The 19801-nt window shown below is 47.5% G+C and overlaps 1 protein-coding gene across 4 annotated transcripts in view; it reads right to left on the bottom strand.

The window, feature by feature from the left end:
- The window catches only part of LOC135386145 (glutamate-gated chloride channel-like), a 348962-nt gene that overhangs the window by 244362 nt on the left and 84799 nt on the right, over positions 1-19801 (bottom strand). The window lies entirely within an intron of this gene.

Genomic DNA, 19801 nt, shown 5'->3' with positions numbered 1-19801 from the left:
TCAGTATGACCATTAAGAACGCATGAAAGCCTCATAGAAGTAAAACAATTACCACTTTTAACACACACTCTAATGAGGGGACGGGACCTCCTAATATTACTACTCGACGTCCAGAAGTTTCCGGAGTCCTGAAAGTTCTGAAAGAGAAAAGTTTTGAAAGTCACTGAGGCTGGCATCGAGGCACGATAAAGAAAAGAGCGTTTCTCCAGAAGTGATGCAAGGAAACATCCAGCAGACAAGCGTCATTGTCCACCTGCCCCACGCCAGCCAACAACCAACCACAACGCGCTAATGAACGCACGTAAAAAGGCAACCAGCGATGGGCGGGGACCGTCGTCTAATCCATCCAGGTTGTCGCTTGGCGTGAGCAGCGAGCAATCGCCGGGGTGCCACATTAGGAGCAATCACGCGACAGGGATTTGGCCGACACATCCACCACATCGACAGGCGTTCTGCTTCCCCGGGTAGGGAGACAAGGCAGCTTTTTCTTCGATTGGATTCCCTTTCTCTTGCTGCTTCGATATCTTTGCCGCAGACAAACTTTACGATTGGCTCTCTTTTGGAAAAGATGCGCTGAGAAAATGAGCAGCCTATAATAATATGTAGGGCACGTTCACGCAGACTCGCAGAGAGCGAGATACTTGCCTCGAAGGCTGTGTGTAAGGTATGCAGAAACGTATCGTCAATGATTCGGCCTTTCTTTCTTTCTTCTATTCTGTTTCTTCTCAGCTTTTTATTCGCGGGAGGATAAAAAGTACAACGTGTGAGATCGAAGGCAAAGCCGAGTTTTCAGGCGCCAGCACGGACGAAATAGAGCACGCAGCTGACTCCCAAGCAGAACAATGTAACTGGAAATGTGAGTTCATGGGAGTGGAGCGAGAGGCCGTATTCTTCCTCTCAACTATGCGGAATAGTAGCACGTCAGCGATAAGACACCTGCCAGCCATTCTCATGTACTGGAACTTACAGTACATTATGCTGCTCTTGCGAGTGCTAAGCGTGATAATGCCGATGGCACGATTCCTGTGCGGGCACCCGAACCAGCAACCCATTTTTTAGAACATAGAAAAGAAATGAAGTTTGACATGCATTTCATTCATAACGTAGAGAGGTAGAAATAGAGATGCGAAGCTCCGGAAAAAACACGGAAATTTTTGGGGGAAAACAGTTTTCTTCGGTTTTTTCCTCGTCTCCGGAAAAATTGCCCAAGATTTCCACGCGAAAAAAACTAAAAAATGTTAAATTTCGTGCCTTCGATGCGCTCCAATCCGCCAACAGTGCCTTGGGTGCCTCTAACCCTCCAACAACCACCAACTTAGAGCTCCGTCTGGCTACTCAGAGTGATCGCCGTCGCGTTCACATAATGTCGGAGTCCTGGTCGGAGTGGACGGGTTGTTCCAATTATCTATCGCTGAGTAGACAGCAGTCTCATGGGATGCTCTGCTCTGCATTTATGCCTAAAGGGTGAACACTACTAAAGTTAGTAGCTCATTGTATGCCGTGGCTTGGCCGGCAATGCTTCGACTCAGCAGTAACCGCGTTTGTTTCCATTTTTCAAAAAATAAATAAATAAATAAATAACGAAGAAAAACTGTTTTTTTTTTTCGAGCGATTCGAAATTTCCGGAAATTTTGCATCTCTAGCTAGGGAGAAGGTCATCGGCTCAGGCTTGATTTGCACTACAGGTAACTTTCCTTCGTGTTCACTAGATACCGCTGCCTCGTACAGTGTGTGTGGTGTGTGTATGTGCGCGTGTATGTGTGCGTGTATGTGTGCGTGTATGTGTGCGTGTATGTGTGCGTGTGCGCGTGTGTGTGTGTTTACAAGAAGAAATGTAGGCGAGAATGTGATGGGCGAGAGTGGGCGTGTACCGTCATTTGAGTGGGGTCCCTCAGTGAATCGTCAGAAAGCAGATGTCAGCGTATAGCGTAATTGGTCCCCGCACTCGACCAACAATCGAGAGATGCGGGGTCCGAGTCCCGCCACTGTCTGGCTGTTTCGACGACTGCCATATTTCTATTGTTCTAAACTTATCGCATACGTGTTGCGTATGTTTGCTGCCTTTGTTTAAGGTACAAAACAAAGGTTGGTGTTGAAGTGTAGCTGTATGAGGAAGGACCGTTAGGCTAGTACGCGAACCTGCTCAATTAACGAAAAAGGAACAGGTAGTGGCAGGTACAGGCCCCGCCAAAAGTTTACGGAACACCAGAGCGACGTATTTCTTGATCGGGGCGGCACCCTATTGGCATTGAACGGGAGTGCGCGCACTTAGTGAGAGGCGCCTGGAATACTCAGTCACCTGTCTAAGTTTATCTGCTCCCGTTCGCTGCAAGGATGTCGCTCCAATGAAAATATACGCTGCTCCGGTGTTCCGTAAACCTTTGTCTAGATCTGTACTCGCACGTACAGTTACGTACTCATCCAGGAGCGGCTTCCTGGCAGCGCGTGTGCACCGTAGCATCGTAGTCCAGCGCGTTCTTTTGCAACTACTACTACAGCCGACCCGCGTTTATCCGGGCGCCCTCGCTTCCTGTGAAAATGTCCGGATTCCGGGGGAACCGGATAAGTGGAACACGAAAATCCAGAGTGATCCTAAAAGGACATTCACCATTGACACATCTTTATTGACCATCACACAGAAAACTATCCATTGTCATCTGTTTCCTTCTAATACACTCATTCAGTTCTTGCAAACCTTTGCTAATGGTATTAACTTGCGAAATATTGTTTTGTTGCCTGGTAAATACTAGCGCTGTTCTCAGTGCCGCCCGCGGAGTTTCTACCGGCACAGCTGGTGCCCCCCCACTTTCATCATCAGATTCTTCTTGAACACAATCGGAAGCGACGACGCCGACGATGTCGTCATCTGTGATTGCAGCGCAGGGGTCCTCGTTGCGGACCTTCTCAGTCTGAAATGACCAGACTGCTCAGTGGATTGCTTTTGTGTAACGTGCAAAGTCGGAAAGGGAGAAGATTCTTCATAGCAACACCCTCTTTGTGTCAGTAAAAAGGAGGCCACGACCAGGGCCTTCGACCTCCCTTGACTAGGTGTGGGCCAAGTGTCCTTCCTGGACAATGACCGGAAAACTGAAGCCGATTGTTGGGTAGTAGTCACTTCTGTTCCCTGGAATTCTACTCCGAGTCCGGAAGCTGAAGTCCGGATAAACGAGGGCGAAATACATGGGGAGAAATCTTTCCCCATGCTTTTTTGTCCAGATAGCGCAGGATCCGGATAAACGAAGTCCGGATAAACGCGGGTCGACTGTATAAACTTCTCGCGCTTGTACAAAATATATCCGAAATTTGAAGAATACTAACAACTTCTTGTCGCACAGGTGTACTCACCATCACGTACTAGGACATCTTAAAGGATGAATGAAAAATACCAAACGTACCGAAACCTTTTAACATGAAAGATGAAAGTCACTGAAAAGGTTAACCAGCTGTAGGGATCGAACCCACATCTTTGAGGCTTTGTTTGTATCTCTGTTTATCTTTGTTCTATGTTGCTCCAGCCTCAGAACATCAATTTATCTCCTTTTAACATGTCGTGCCTGACATGTCATTCCGGTCACTGTGTAGTTACATGAGCGACATCTCCACAGCATATTCCAGTGAAAGAAAAGGCAGGACCCTGCTAAAGGTGCGAGCAGAAGTTCCGCCATGTGTGATATTGACCATTGCACGGTGTCAGAATATTGGCAGTGGCGTACGGCCACCCCCACTTAGATAAAGGTTTGAAGCCATGGCTGGCAGTATACGCGTATACACCGTTTTCCAGCCAGCCTCCCCCCCCCCCCCCAGCGCTTTCGCACCCAGCACATTCCAGCAAGGAGGAAAGCGATACCATGGAGGAAGCATACGTCCCGTGAGTTTTCCTTCTCTCTGGCATGTGCGGTAAACAGCCTTCAACGTGCTTCCCCAGCTAGACGGCGCTGCGGTTCAAATAATGGCGACGTCCACGGGAACGTCCACGTTTACAGTGTTCGGCGAGGAGAATATAGCAGGCGACTGCGTCTGCGACTTTTCTTGTCATCTGCTACGAAACAGTTTGTGGCTGCGCTGTGGGATATTCCTCACGGTTAGCAGTGCACGAAAAGTCATGACTTTCAGTGCTCGCGCTTACCTGGTAGCAGAAAACTGTGACGTCTTTCGCATCTTCCGCTGGAGTATTGTAGAGAATGTCGCTGCTATGAATACACGCTCATGCTCTCTACGACCATGCTAGCCTATACTGATGTCCATCGGCGGGGAGCTAAATCTAAAATGCGATACCTCTTACCTCCGCCTATGACTCAAGGGTGCCAACGTGGACACATCGCAAGTCCAGGGGGACGCCTTAAAGGCTACGAAACGTCTTAGATGTCAACGAGCGGGAAAAAACTACCCTTCTTATAGACCGTTTTATGTACGGCGTACATCGAAGATAAGGAGCTGTGGGGTCTACTTCCCTGATGAAGCCGAGTAAATGCCATTCAAGCCATTTTTTGAAACCCGAGGAGACAGCGGTAGGAAATCGATAGACATGATTAACGCGGCCGCCTTAAAAGTTCCAACTCTGCCATAAATGCTAAGCTTGGGCGTGGCGCCGCGGGTCGACTGTCGCGACATATTATGGGCTTTTCTTTTCATCCTGGTCCCGTACGCGCTGCGTCAAGTGCGGAATGAGGTACATGTACACGATACATAACATTACGGAGATGAATAATTATACACAAAATGCTCTGGAGCAGCTCGCTGCACCGAGCGGCTAACATCTCCACTTTCCTCTCTCTTTCCCAACAACGGTGCTATAGGTATGCTGGATATGCTATTTAAACTAACAGTGAGCGCAACAAAAAACAGGGAACAGACTGAAACAGGGAAAGAAAAATAGCAAACACAAACGTCCTCATCCTGTTCGCGTCTGTTCTCTGCTGCGTTCGGTGCTAGTTCAAATATGCCTCTCCAACACACCCAAATGTATCCTGTTATTAAACGAGCTATCTCGGCGCTCGCCGATCTAAGAATTTCAACCTTTTATTTCAACCTTGATGGTTAAAACACCGTATGGGCCATTTGATTAACACGACCAAATCCACGTACGTAGTATGCGTTTTACTCTGTGTGCTATGTGCCCGATTCCGTCGCGAAAGACAAAGTCCCTTCCCTTCTAGAGAAAGGAACAGTATTCCACCGTGCAAAGTATAGAGCAGTTTAGTTCCTCGCCGTTTGAGTTTGTCTTTCGCGACGGAATTGGGGGGACGGAATGGGGGCGGGGGGATATGTCTATTACATAAAAAAATAGGAGGGAAAGGTTAGGTTAGGTTACGTTAGGGCATCGGGCATATAGCATATACAGAAGAACACCCAGAGAACCGGTAACCTCTGTCGTAAAAGACTGCATGGACCTTTTCGTCCCTTGGGCTGTCGACCCAAAATTCTAACGAACCTTTAACACGTCATCCCTAACCCTTTAAATATCACGCCAATGATGACGACCGTGCCCAGAAGAAGAACAGTCTCTGTTCGAAATATCGGCAGCTCTCATCCTCAGGCACTTCCCTTCATCTTCCCTTCTCTGGGGAGTTACCGCAAATATACCGGCACTCGTACTGTGCACACGATATTTGCACTAGTGGCGGACATAATGGGCTCGGTGATAGGCAGTATCAGGTACTGAAACACTGTCTTAGGCACATTGCTGAGTTCATGTACTTTACTTTAAGTGCAATTCCAATTGTGTCCTTCATACTGTGTCAAGTACTTCTCCGTCTTTTGTCAAGTACTTCTCCGTCAAGTACTCAAGACCGCAATGTAACAGCCTGACCCTGGGCACACAGAGGGACGACACCGTGTCGTCACTCTGTGTGCACAGTCTCAGGCTTTCACATTATGGAGTTCATCTACCAACTAGCCTGCATCTGCGTCATTTCGTCAAGTACTCAAGTACACGACTGCAAAATGCAAAGACAAAGAATTGAAAATACGAAGTAAGTTTTGAATGTGAGCATGTTTGACGCAGGTGTGCACGAAGTAAGTTTTGTGTCCAGAAGCAGCATTTCTGAGCAAGAATATGGAGTGTTGTCCTCCGTTTTCATAGTACACCAAGACATGGAAGGATGAATGAATCACGAAATAAAAAGACTTTTCGCTCTCCTAACTTCTTCCAACTTTGCCGTTGGCAGTTTCCTGCGCTCTACCAGGTTCGGCCACGAGATCCAGCCATGGGATCCGGCATTGCACTCCTTTGTCATTCTATTACCTTGCAACACCTCATCCCATCGTCATTGATGTAGTAGTTCTTGTTACCTTACACGTCCATATGGCGAAGAAAGAAGAGGAGGTATCTTTCCTTATATGGGTGACGTTGGCTATCCAGCCCATTTTTGGGAAGAAGAAGAACTTTACGTAGGCACGGTAGGCACGCAAGCTAGCACGAGTCCCCTTGTGCATGACGTTACGCGTTACCCGCTCAGCCATCACTGTTGGAACGAACCATGGCCGAAGGCGACGCATCTTCCCTCCGGTCACCGTTAAAATCTCGCAGGAGCCGCTCTTACTCTTGCTTCTTCTACGCAATATTTGTGGCAATATTCACTGCCGAAGCAACTCTCTTCGCCGTACTTGTCCCACTCGCCATCTCGAACAGCATTCTCAGATGCCAAGGAGTTGAGTGTCTCTCCCTGGAACGCGACATGAACCATTCCATCAACCTATCAGCGGATCCTTGCGACAACTTCTACGATCACGTGTGTGGAATGTGGAGAAAGTACGCAGGTCGACGCTTCAGCACCCCGAGGGAAAAGTACGAAGCATATCATCTTCACGCTCTTTTGAAAGAGATTGTTCTTACCGGAGGTAATGCTCACGAAGATCGCCAGAACTCCAAGGAAAAAGCATCGGTGTTGTTAACCGCCTGCACTATGCACGCTGGGCAGGAAGACTCCTTAAAGGACTTTCTGAGGTCGCTTAAACTTTCTTGGCCCGAAAAGACGCCTGCGACAAGACTCGATATCCTGGATATCTTTGTGGGCTCATCTTTGGACTACGGAGTGCCACTCTTCTGGGTGTTCACGGTTGGTCGCCATCCCAGGTTTCCAAAGCAAAATATACTGTACATGACAGTGGACTACAGCATCCTTCAGTGGCTAGAACATATGAATAAGCTGACGAAATCGAACGCCGCTGAGACATACATCCGACGGTGTGCAGAGAGGATCGGAGGTAAGGGTCGGTCATACGGACGCATGATTAAGGATGTTCTAGCAGCTCACGAGGTAATGAGTGATGCCATGAAGAGTCGGTTCGGCGTATACCTACCACAATACGTGAACCTAGACGACTTTGAGCTCCGCCTAGCTGTTAACCGCCACTTACCCGACAACTCTCAACTGTGGCCTGAAGACAATATCATCTGCCTTCAGCGCAGGCTGTTCTATAACTTCAATCGCTTCTACCTTCGTGATACCGAGACACTTGCAAGACTGAAGCTATATATCGGCACCTATTTAGTCTGGTACTTGTCACCTTTTACATCTACGTACCTTACCTACCAACTAATGAAGGACCTGAATGAAGCAGACGGCACCAATACATATATCACCCAGCGCTGCTTTGAAGGCATCATCGATCTGATGCCTTTGCTCATCTCTCAATACGTCCTGATGTCAATCCCTGACAAGAGCGAAATATTCGACATCTATAGTCATGCACGCCACGCTGTTGATCACGTGGTACGTTGTGACAGCGCCACGGCGGCTGAAGCATTTGGCCGTGAATTAGATACCATTTCGGTGGGGGAGTTCAACATGACGTCCACATGGGTAGCACTGGATAAAATTTACAAGTACATCCCATTCTTGAAGGGCAACTTCTTCCACATGTATCGCACAGTTGCGAAGTCGAACGCACGCGTTTTCAAAGACTCTATACGGCGTCCTCTTCGCGACGTCCTGCATCTGCCGCTTGTCGGCAGTATTCCAGTTTACCGGTTGCTCGTGGCTCGTGAGATACAAGTGCCTATGCTGTTCCTCAGTCCACCCATCATAACGAAGTCGGTTCCACTTCAGGCGAAGATGGCCACCTTGGGCGCATACATAGCCCGAAACATGTTCCAGCTCATGTATTTTGTGCACTTCGCCGGCGACGACTTTCGCGTGAGTGATCAACAACGTATTCAGGCATTTTCTGAAGTCGTGTATCAGAGAGTTCTCAACTACTCAGAGGCCATCTTTGACCTTCTGACAAATACAGCGCTTGAGATTGAGTCAATCGAACAGTTGTTTCTTCTGTATCGCGCTATGGCTATCAATGCTGCTTACAGAGAAGTAATACGTCACAACCTTGTGAACTCGACGGACATTGTTGGTGGTTTTGATGTGAAGCGCCTCTTTTTCCTGACTGCCTGTTTTTTGAACTGCGGCCCCGCTGAAGCAGGTGTAAGGGAAGATGCATTGTGCAATATGATAGTACCACAGGTTAATGGCTTTGCTGCGGCTTTCGGCTGTAAACCAGGACAACCCATGTACATCGATTTCTCACATTCGCACAGTGAGGACGAACCCTGGGAAGGATGAATATCATTAGACTTTCTTTTCCATGGGTCTCTTGTGATATGGTTATACCACGTTACTTGATCACTGCGCACGATTTTTTTATAAATACATAAATATTGAGTGCTGTGTTTGCAAAAGTTAGCTGATAGATTGCCTTATACACTGACACGATTTTGACGACTGCTCAAGAATCTTTCAGATAATGTAGAAAGAGGGATTAACGTGAAATTGTCTGGAAGTTTTATTTGCGTCCATCTAGAGTATGGTGTTCCAGCTTCTAAGTTACTTAGGTGTAGGTGCGTTAAAAAAACTTGCATTGGAAGCCTTACGCACCTGCGGAGCTAGGTATCACTCATGGCTTTCGTCTTGTGTGTGTGTGTCGATGTGTGTTTGACTTATGTTTCGCACTGCACTAAGTATATATCCCCGCTTTATCAATGCGTGCTGTCAGTGGAACTTTTACGAACCTGTACCATTATAAAAGCACAGTTCCATTAGTACTGAGTAAGTTTTACGCTCTTACAAACATATACGTTGAAGTTACATTCTGCGCGATGTACAGAGACGAAATCTGAGCATTAAGAGGGAGAAAAAAAATCCTATTATTGCATTCCGCATGCTCATACGTGTGGATTTTATAACACAAGCACTTTTTAACCATTTTGATGCCGTAGATTCAAAGAGCAAGGTAAGAGCAAGGTTAAAAAAGAAAACAAAGAACCTCTTGGTACTCATTCACTCAGTCTCCCAGCTTAGTAGGCCAGGGACCAAGCAAATTTATAGAGAGAAGGGGCGAGTGTCCAGCTGACTAAGAGAAACCTAGCGTCACAGTCGAGACTCCTACAGGTCACTCGTTTATCAGGGCCATAGGCGCGCAAGGTATGGAAATTGCCAATCGCCATCCCTTGCCTTCTATTCCCGGGTCAGAGGGCATCGGCCTGCTCGTTGGGGCAGTCCAAATGTGGAAGCTCCTCTGCGGAGAAGATTGGGGATGCAAGAACCATTCTCATCTCGTGGCCATCTCCTTGGTACTCGGATAGACATTTCAGGGATTTAAATACCAAGTACCATGTAAATAGTGTATCGCCATACAGCTCACTGCTTTGTTGCAAGATATAGTCAGACGTATATATACGTGCACTTGTTTGTCCTGGATTTATCCGCACGAGCCCCTAATCAATACAAAAACTGTATGTATACATAGGTTAAATGCATCTGCGCAGCCCATAACCCGCAGAACCAATCTCGCAGATTACGTCCTCTACGATTCCAGCTCTAACACCGCGGCATTGTACAAAACAAGACGCCTGGGTAAACAGTATGTTTGCATGTGCGCCAAGTCGTCGAGCTCCCAGCACCTTGTCTGCGGTTTTGGAGCCGATGGCGCGTAGTGTGATGTACAACCGCTGGTTCGAATCACACCCAGTGCATTTCTCCGTGAGGAGGCTGAAGGGCGTCTTATGGTAGTGTTTGCTATGTCCGCGGTCTCCACAGGAGTTAATCTTGGAAAACACCGCAGCAGCGTGGAGGTTATTGACAGAGTCATACGCATACGCATGCGCAATAAGATACCGGTTAGAAATGACGCACGTTAATCGCCACACGGGCACCAATCCCCTGGATCTTTTTGTGGGACCATATGTAAGGCAGAGGCCCAAGGACTGCTGGAGGCTCGTAGGTTCCCGAGCGCTAGGAGGTGATCAAACTAAGGACGGGCGATGGCAAAGCTTCGGGTGGTAGTTGACGTGGTGTCGCATGTACAGAAAAGCCTTTGGTGGTCCGCCGTCGTGTGGCGACAGGAAGTGTCCGTGGGTGGTAATCTCACGACGTCCGAAAACTCCTTGAGAATACCACTAAAGTGTGGTGAAGCTGCAGATCGCATGAGGGCAGGGCTAGTCGACTTGCGCCTTGCTCGTGTTCCGGGGCGCACGTGGGGAATGAAATAATGAGCCCCTTCACAATAAGGATCGAAGTCCCATTGTGTCCAAAAAGGTCAAACAAGACGTCAGCCCGGAGCGTTGGTCGGCTGGATTAGGCCAGGGACCAAGCAATTTTCATAGAGAGAAACGGCGAGAGCCCTGTCCCACCACAGGCCGGTGGTGTTGTCAAGCAGCCTACGTCGCTTCACGTCGACCAGAAAGTAAAAATAGCGTAGAAAATCCGCCCCGATGATGGCGTCTGAAGCATATGCGATGATCAAATGCGATGATCCCGTCCGTCCCGCCCGATGAGAAAACGAATGTCATTGGTGGTGTCAGTGGCATAAAAGAGGCTGCTGCTGTGGTGCCTAGCAAAGTTATGCCGCCTTCATTTCCTTGGGCCGGCATTTCCCGGCCACGTGCATGTTCGACGACAGGGATCGCGCTTTTGGGGCGTCGGTGTCCTGTGACGTCACACAGCTCACCCTCGTTTGTTTACGTATTGCGGCACCGGTTCAGTAGGGAGGTTTAGAATGGTAGGAAGGATTAGAAGATATTTGCAGATTGGAAGGTCTTACGATAACGGTTCCGAAAATATGGTACGCCAAGCACCTGATTCATTTGAAGTAGCTGGCATCACGTTGCTGATCCTGCACTTGAAAACTTCCTTTTTCTTTTTGTTTGTTTCCCTTGCGATGTGCTAGAGCTCCCTAAATATCTGCTTCTTTTTGCGAATTCCCCTGCCCCGCACGCTTCGATGATATTAGACAGCATTCTTCCCCTGTTGTCACTTCGGGTGCTACCCCTTATGACGTTACGGGCATTGAAGTCATCGCTCGCTATGAAAGGTGCTGAAAGTCCGGAGAATATCTCTCGCAGCATGCTCTCAGGAATTGTGGTGGCTGGAGATAAGTAAATGCTGACAATAGTCACTGTGTGCTGCTGAACCGCACCTTGTACTGCACAAACTCACAAGAGTCCGTTTGTGAATTCCGGAGGAGTGTCGCAGGAAGATCTTGCCTCACACAGAGCATGCCGCGGCTCAAGCCTGCAGGCCGGTGGGAATTGTATGTAACGTAGCGTGAAACAGGAAAAGTTGCCGGTACTTTTGCTTCACTGATTACTAGAACTGGAAACTGGTACTTGTACAGTAGGTCACGAAGGTCACTCATCTTGCTACACAGGCCCCTAGCGTTCCATTGCGCAATCGTAGTCTATCTGTACAGCTTATTCATGGTGGTACGCTGAGTTCCCGAAGGAGGCAGAGCTCTTCAATACAGACTCGATGGCCAGAAACGCATGTACCTTAGGAAGTCTCCGAGAAGCCGGAGACGCAGCGATGATAGTACGGAGAGCAATGAAGAACATGTTGCACAAGAGGCGCAGGAAGTTTCCCTGCGAGTCACAGCTTTGCGGGAGTGCTACAGGAGCTGAAGTCTCTGAGTAAGGCCTACGGGACTGGTTCAGGTTAGCAGTGTTCCTTGGGCTAGGTATAGGACGCGATGACGTTGCAGTTCTTGTGGAAGGTTGAGCTGACGCCGAGGTTCCGGTCTTTTCTGTGGATCAAGGTTCATTTCGCGTTTCTATACCGGTTTTTACGACATGAGCATACGTTGGCCAGGACCGATCCCTAGAGCTGTACATACTCAACGACGGGTCACCAACTTTCATTCGTAATTCCTCCAGCTCATGCCTGGATCTAACGATTTGCTCTCCAGACATTCTGAATTATCTTACATGGCCTGTGGACGTGGAGACGAGAGGTAGCGACCACCTTCCCATACTGGATATCACACTCTGGACTACGGCTCAGTAAACCAGAAATATCCTAGGTACGTCCCACAAAGGTCGCACACGTCGCATATATCCGCCACGTCTATGCGACGTTACCTGTACGTCCACAACGTGACTTCGTCTTACTTTGTATATCCCCGGGACATCTGGTAGATGTAAAAAGAAGGGAGCAATCGCGCGTTATTTTTCGGAGACATCTACGACACGTGACCGTTAGTGGCATGACGTAAGCAAACGGGGAAAATTTTGGGGTTTACTACGTTATTTACCAAGTAATCACATTATAGGCGGTAGCTTGAGTTAAAAACACGATAGCTGCTAGGATGGGGTGTCAGGAACGTTCGCAGGTATAAGCTGACGTGGTTTGCAGACTCGCAAATTAACTGTAAAGACGTTGTCACCGTTACCAATGTGATACGCCACGCTACACTTGACGAACGCACTCCAACAATTTGTATTTCAGTATATGCTCGCTCTGGTATCTCTTGAAATCCGCGTACGCGGTTGAGGGGCCAAAAAGGGACCCTGCGTCTGATATGGTGAAAGGCGGGAGCACATTTATTAACCTGCGGTCTGCATTTATCTTGGATTAGGGCCGAAAGGTCGCTGTGCACCCTTCCACAAGCGGGGTGTGCTGCCAAAAGTAGATGCCTTTTTGTTTAATTACTGTGTGCAGCCTTTACTTGCTACAGCAATCAATAACTATCAGTTTCAAATTGATTCAACGCGAAAATAGCATAAATTTTAAAATATCCCCGGAACATCCAAATATCCAAAATAGATGTCTATGCGACGGTTCTGGGATGTGAAAACAGTAGGAATCTGGCAGTCGCATGGATGTACTTTTTACGTAAACGGGCTCTCTGTGAAGGGGATCACTCTGGTTTGCACTTCGCAAAATAAACTTCGAGAATAAACGAAAAAATCCACGGTGTAAAGATCAAGCCATTCAATGCATTCAACATCAAGGAGCTATACCTATTCCATCTAAGCGACTCGTCTTTACACGGACACGTGGCACACCATTTTGGCACAAAGATCCGATACCTCTGCTTGTTGGATATATCAAGTAAATAGTGTGCCAAAATTGTGTTACCTATATGACATGCTGCACCGGCTGAGATATGTTACGGGAGAGAAAGACCGCTGGAGCGTTTAAAGGAAGTGCATACGAGTACATATGCTTTGTAAACAAGTTGTTCTAAAGTATAATTATGTGCGTGTTGAATTGGCAAAACATTAGTCATCTCATAACAAAGTGATAAAAGAAACTAGTGAGAAATGCAAAACCGCAAGCACTCTTGCATGACCATGTTCACAATGGGCAATGATGCGTTTCACTTTCCGTACCGCGGACCGACTATGCTCAATGAGTCGTTTGCGATGTTTATGATTGATGTAGGCCATGGAAACTACACATGAACTTTGCAGAGTGTGCAATGATTTCTTTTGTGAACAAGACAAACCTCAATATATTCCCTCGAAATTTTGGTCCTACTATTAATTGAGTTTAGGGTTTCTGGTATTTAGGTGTGCACCTCTCTTCCGATCTTTAGTGGAAATCACACATTAGTTATGTGTCTTCTAAGGCTCTTAAAAAAATTGTCTTCTTGAAGTGTACACGAAAGCTACCTTTCGCAGACACTACGCTGCTGGCATACAAAACCCTTGTACAAAGTGCCTTGGAAACGGTTTGGAAATGGTTCAGTTGAAGGCTGTTAGGTTTATCACTAAACAGTATGCTGAGGATCAGCTTAGAGGATTCATACTTTAATTGTCCTCCCAGGACCTTCTTCACTAGGCTGTGCACATCATCTGAATATTGTGCCCTCTGTTCAAATATCAACGTTTTTAAGTACAGCTTTTTGCCTTCTACAATTGCCAAACAGAATGCGATTTGTGGTGGAAACAGGGAACATACCTTGAACAAATCTTTGCAGACTGCTTGTTCCTGCCATAGCCATGATAATGGATGCAGTATGTATAAGTAAGTTTGTAAAAGGCTGAACAAACAGGCAACACGTATTGTCATATTGTGGTTTGGGTATGGTGAATGGGCGTGAAATAAGTACTGTTTCCCAAATTGTGGGTTGAATCTCCCCCAGGACAGCTGCAGAATTAGCACAGGAAACACAGAGAGCATAAGAAAATTTACAGAACTGCACAGAAGTATGTAGACTTTATATCCTGTGGCATCAATAGACATCTTCCGGTTTGTAAACAAATGACGTCATACTGTTCAACAGCGCCACCAATTTGGTGCAGTTTGGCTACGCTCAAATCTAGGGACGGACAAGGTCGCGCCTAAAAGGCACGGTCTTGAGGGAATTACAGTGGTCTCTGAAAGGGCACGCGACTTTCCGTACTACTTTTCTTTCAAGCGGAGGCAGCGAACAAGTGCCCATTCGTGAAATCCAGCCCTCCCCTTCCGATTTGTTTCGGTTTCAGTATGTCTACCAACGTCATGACGACATTTATATTCTGTTGAGTTTCTTAAGTGCTGTCCGGGACATGTATGTAAGTAGGTATAAATAGGTATGCCAAGAAAGTTTTTTTATTATTAACCTTTTTTGTAGTTTGAATCCCTCGAAAAACCATTGCACAGCACGAGAACACAAAGGCTACATTATGACCCAGTTTCACCAACCTTTTCAGCATCTGAACTAAGATGAATGGTCATTAAACTCTCCGCTTCACTAAAGGAGTTATTATTACTGAAACATTCACCACATCACCGATGGAAAAAAAGAAGTGTGTGTTAAGCTAAAAAATTGGCAACTCTTGATCTTGGTTCAGTTACCAGAGTTGGTGAAACCGGACCTACGGAAGTCACCGAAACATTCATCACATCACCAACCAAAGTTTTTAAAAAGAATTGAGTGCTAGCATGAAGTTTTGGCAATTGTGAATAGCATTTTAACTGCTGCCATGTAGCTGCAGCATAATTACAACTAACTCAGAAAAAGTAGTACAAAATTTGAAAGTACTCTACTCTATCTTCCTCTGCATGGTACTAAAAATTGTGATTATTCGAAGTGCTTATCCTCTTAGCCCAGATTCTGTAGCAGATTTATCACCCATTTGTGTTCCTATTTCTAGTACTGTGGCAAACTAGCCACTTCACCCACATACCAGCATTCCTAGGTTACATAGAACACGTAGTTATAAGAGTGGTTTAAACCACCTCGCACAAGTTGGAGATGCTGTTCAAGAAAGTTATAAGAAATGGAGTTAATCGTTTCAACATTAACTTTATTTTGAGATGGGCAGGGAGTTTCATCGCCACGGGCAACACTCTACCCCATAGCTGCTGCTGGTGTGAGGAAGGAAATAATGTCCCATGGAGTCCAAAATTGTCAAGAGAGCTTTGAGGGCAGGCATTCGTGGGCTTGATTTAGCCATAGGCCAAGCAATTTTAGAGAGAGGGGCAGGACTCCAGATTATTGAGAGATCTGAAAATGGCAGTTTGGAAAGCTCGGTAGTGTGGGCAATGACGAAGAATATGCTCGGGGTCTTCTAGAGCACTGCAGTGACAGCATCAGAGGCAGTCAACATGCCTCAGGTGGTAATGCCACTGAGCTGTAAATACCCCATTGAGTTCACAGTCCATGCGTCACAGTGCACCATTTCGGCGAGAAGTGTTCTGTGGCATCCAGAAGCCAAGCTCTGGGTCAACATTTCTCAGTATAGATGGGAGAAAAATGTCAGTTGTCCATTGACAGGAAGACAATTTGTACAATCCATTGATCAACGAGATCTGCTTTCTGCATGACCAGTAACAGTCCTTTGCTATCTTTCACTGTGATCTAATTGAACACCTCCCTTCTACGACGGTGTTCAAGGCACAGTTTTACCTTGCTGAATCACTTTTCGCGGCACTTGTCAAACCTAAACATTAACGGTTCTTCGTAGGCTGAGGCCGAGGAAAGCAAGAGACGTTCACATGATGTTTACGTGATTAACGTCGTGAAAAATGGTTGACACAGCAATGTTGCGGTACGTTTTATATGTTGCTCATCCTGACATTTTTCACTACCCCATGCATATCCGGTCCAAAACAGCTACGACTGCATCAGTGTCACTTCACCCATGAATTACTTCATGAGTTGCACGCGTGTTAGCACACCAAGTCGTTACACGTCTGAAAAATAACCGTCCGAAATCGGCAGAAGAAACATATGCTTTGTTAGAGTTTGCAGTGATTATCCTTTTTTTATGCAGCACCTCCGCAACACCGTACGAACCATACGACTCCGTCGTTACTTTATTTTCTCAGATACCCTCGTTCCCAATGGTAGCCGAACGGCCGAACCGCTGAAGCGTTGTTTTCCTAGTATTCATATACGCGTAGTTATTTACGCCTATAACTTAATTAAATTAATGAATAATTGAGAGATACATGCTGAATACGACACAGAATTGCATAAACACTCGTTATTCTGGAGTGTGATCCTCTTAAACACTGTTTTTCTCACGTGAAACCATGCTTAACACTGGACTGCATAGACCAAATGTGATTTATTTTGACAGCGTGAATTTCAAAGGGATGGATTTTGAAGGGTGGATTTCTTAGCGTGGATTTCAAAAGTTTTATTATTAAGAGTGGGTAACAGGGTACACCCCCTGTGAACCTCCCATGGATACCCTAACATCCAATTTGCGATATCGCCAGGATGTACCTGGAATATATATGGTTTACTGGGGAACTATCGCTCAGAGGCCGAGGGCGTGTGTTTCTCTTACGAACTGGAAGGAGTATCGATCGCTCATTAAGGATATACGTACATCAGCGTCCAAATGCTGAGAGCGTTGCTCAGTCCATCCGCAGCTGCTATGACCGATCCACAACGATGGCTTGCCGTTCCGCAGGGCCATCGTATAGTGGATCCAGAGTTTCAACGACTTCGCGCGCTCCGAAGACGAGCCGAGAGAGGATATACTAGATGCTCGCAGAACACATACAGTCGTAAGGCAACACCTGAATCGATTCGATCGCAGGCGATGGCGGAACTTGTGCGACACGCTCACACCGTTCACACCTACCACTCGTATATAGAAAGTCGTCCGAGGGCTTCAATCCGAGCCAGCACATAGAGCTCCATTCAAGATACTGGCCATGAACCGCGGCGCATCGCAAATCGAGGTGGCTGACCAGTTCTCCTGGTACATACTGCAGCCTTCTGAAGCGTCACTTCAGCCGCATCCTGAAACCATCCTTTCTGAACTACAACGAGCTCATGAAGACGCTATACAATGTACTATTTCCGTGCTCGATCAGGAATTCACCATGGTGCATGACCCACCCTTCGACGCTCGCAAGATCGCACTTCGGCGGGACCCGACCCAATTTCCTACACTATGCTAAGGAACCTGGGCCAGGAAGGTATCCGTTACTTGTTGTCTCTCTTCAATAATTCATGGTGCTCTGGGAAGGTTCCCGAATCGTGGATGGAGGCGATTGTCATTCCGCTGCTGAAAACAGGGAAATCTCCGGATGATATGACATCCTTCAGACCAGTCAGCCTAACCAGTTGCATATGCAAAGTCATGGAACGCATGATTCTTCATCGTCTGACGTGGTGGCTCGAGTCACACTGCAATCTGCCAGAATCCATGGCAGGATTCCGGCGCTCCCGCTATACGATGGACTGCCTTATAGACCTTACCACCTACATCGACCACGAGCGTACACTCCGCCATATAACAGCTGGTGTGTTTCTTGACATCAAGAGGGCATTTGGCACCGTAAGCCACCCGCACGTTATTTCTGCATTGCGATGGAGAGGCGTCGTGGGACGAATGATAGCCTGGTTATGCGACTTTCTGTCCGGCAGGAGCACCTTCATGCGCACAAAAGATGGGACGTGCCAAAAGCACACCATGACCACGGGTGTTCCGCAGGGCAGCGTGCTGAGAAAGGTGCTCTTTAACATGGTGCTATATGACCTCCCCAAGCTTCTTCCTCGGAGAGTTCACATTTCTCTGTATGCGGACGACGTTTGCATTTGGACGTCGTGCAAAGTGCGGCCTCAAATACAGCAGCGCCTGCAGAAAGTGCTGGACACTGTAGTGCGATACTTGTCAGAAAGAGGCATGGATGTCTCGCTAGAGAAGACCGTAGTTCTACCTTTCACACGCAAGCGCATGACCAGATTCCCATTACGCCTGGGAGACTCTATCCTGAACGCATTCAAGCAACATCGTCTTCTGGGCGTATCTCTGGACGCTGGTTTGACTTGGTCACCGTAGAAAAAAAAAAAACATTACCACAAAAGCTGACGCTTATCGCACCATTCTGCTCCCTTTGGGTGGCATGAGATGGGTAGTTCCTGTAAGTCTCTCAAGAGGCTTCACAGATCTCTGGTGAGTGAGACGGTACTCTATTCTCTTCCCGTCCTCCATGGGCTCTCGGCCGCATCGGAACCCGAGCTGTGAAGAACACTCGCTAGAAGCCTGAGTACAGTACTGGGCCTACCTCGAGCAGCTGCAGACTGTTGCACATTGGTGGAAGGAAATGAACCACCTATACAAGCCCTGAGGGTGCAAGAGACACTGCGCCATTACCTGCGCCTGCTGTCTTGTCATGAAAAACATCCCCTATTCCGGAAGCTTGGTGACAGATGCCTCTCTAAGTTTCACTCGCTCATCGCTGGACACGTCGACCAGCTACCCAGAAATTTTAAACCGCCCGCACCCCCCAATGGTTGCGCCATGGATATTATGTGACCCAGCTGTATCCCTGACTGTGCCTGAATGTCCAAGTAAACAAATCGGTAATGCAGATGTCATCAAACAACGAGTCCTGGGGATGATGACAGAGCTCCACAGCGGCCAGTGTCATGTCTACACGGATGAGTCATGTACATCGGATACTTTTTCATCCGCATTTGTGGTACCCGAGAGAGGCGGTGAAAGGCGTTATCACCTCTCCCACTAGTCATCGTTTGCTGCCGCGGAGATCCACGTCATTACCCAAGCTCTTCGACATATTAAAACAGCAAATCGCAATCGTTGGGTCGTATAGTGCGACTGCAAAGTCGCTTTCTATCTGCGCTAAGCAGCAGCGACCCACACTCATCGTGCGCTTCGATGGTGTATTGCGCCCTTCTTGTTCACGACGCTCTTGTCCAGGACGGTCACGTGGTTAGGTTCCAGTGGGTACTCAGCCACTCCGGTATCCTGGCAATGAAAAGTCTGTCTTGCTACAGAGGCACATAGTATGCGCCGATATCGTGCTATTCCATTTACAGCGCACGACGCCCGCCGACTACTACACACCGTCACGTACGACGCTTCGCGTCGGCTGTGGTTTGCAGACAGTAGCCGTAACCTGAATGCCCCACGACAGATGGACCCCAACCTAAGATTTCTCATTCCTCGCGGCGTACCACAGCCTGCTGAGACTCTTGTTCACCGCCTTCGAGCTGGCGTCCTGTTCTGCCGTTCTCTACTGCACAGGATGGGTCTCGTTGATCCTCCCTTGTGCCACGAGTGTGATGTGATGGATGACGGCGGCCACGTCTTGCTGGAGTGCCGCCACTTAAGATCAGA

This window comes from Ornithodoros turicata, chromosome 2 (assembly GCF_037126465.1).
Source record: "Ornithodoros turicata isolate Travis chromosome 2, ASM3712646v1, whole genome shotgun sequence".
In the NCBI taxonomy this organism is placed as follows: domain Eukaryota; kingdom Metazoa; phylum Arthropoda; class Arachnida; order Ixodida; family Argasidae; genus Ornithodoros; species Ornithodoros turicata.
Note: the sequence above shows the minus strand (reverse complement) of the source record. Positions and strands in the feature narration are given on the sequence as shown.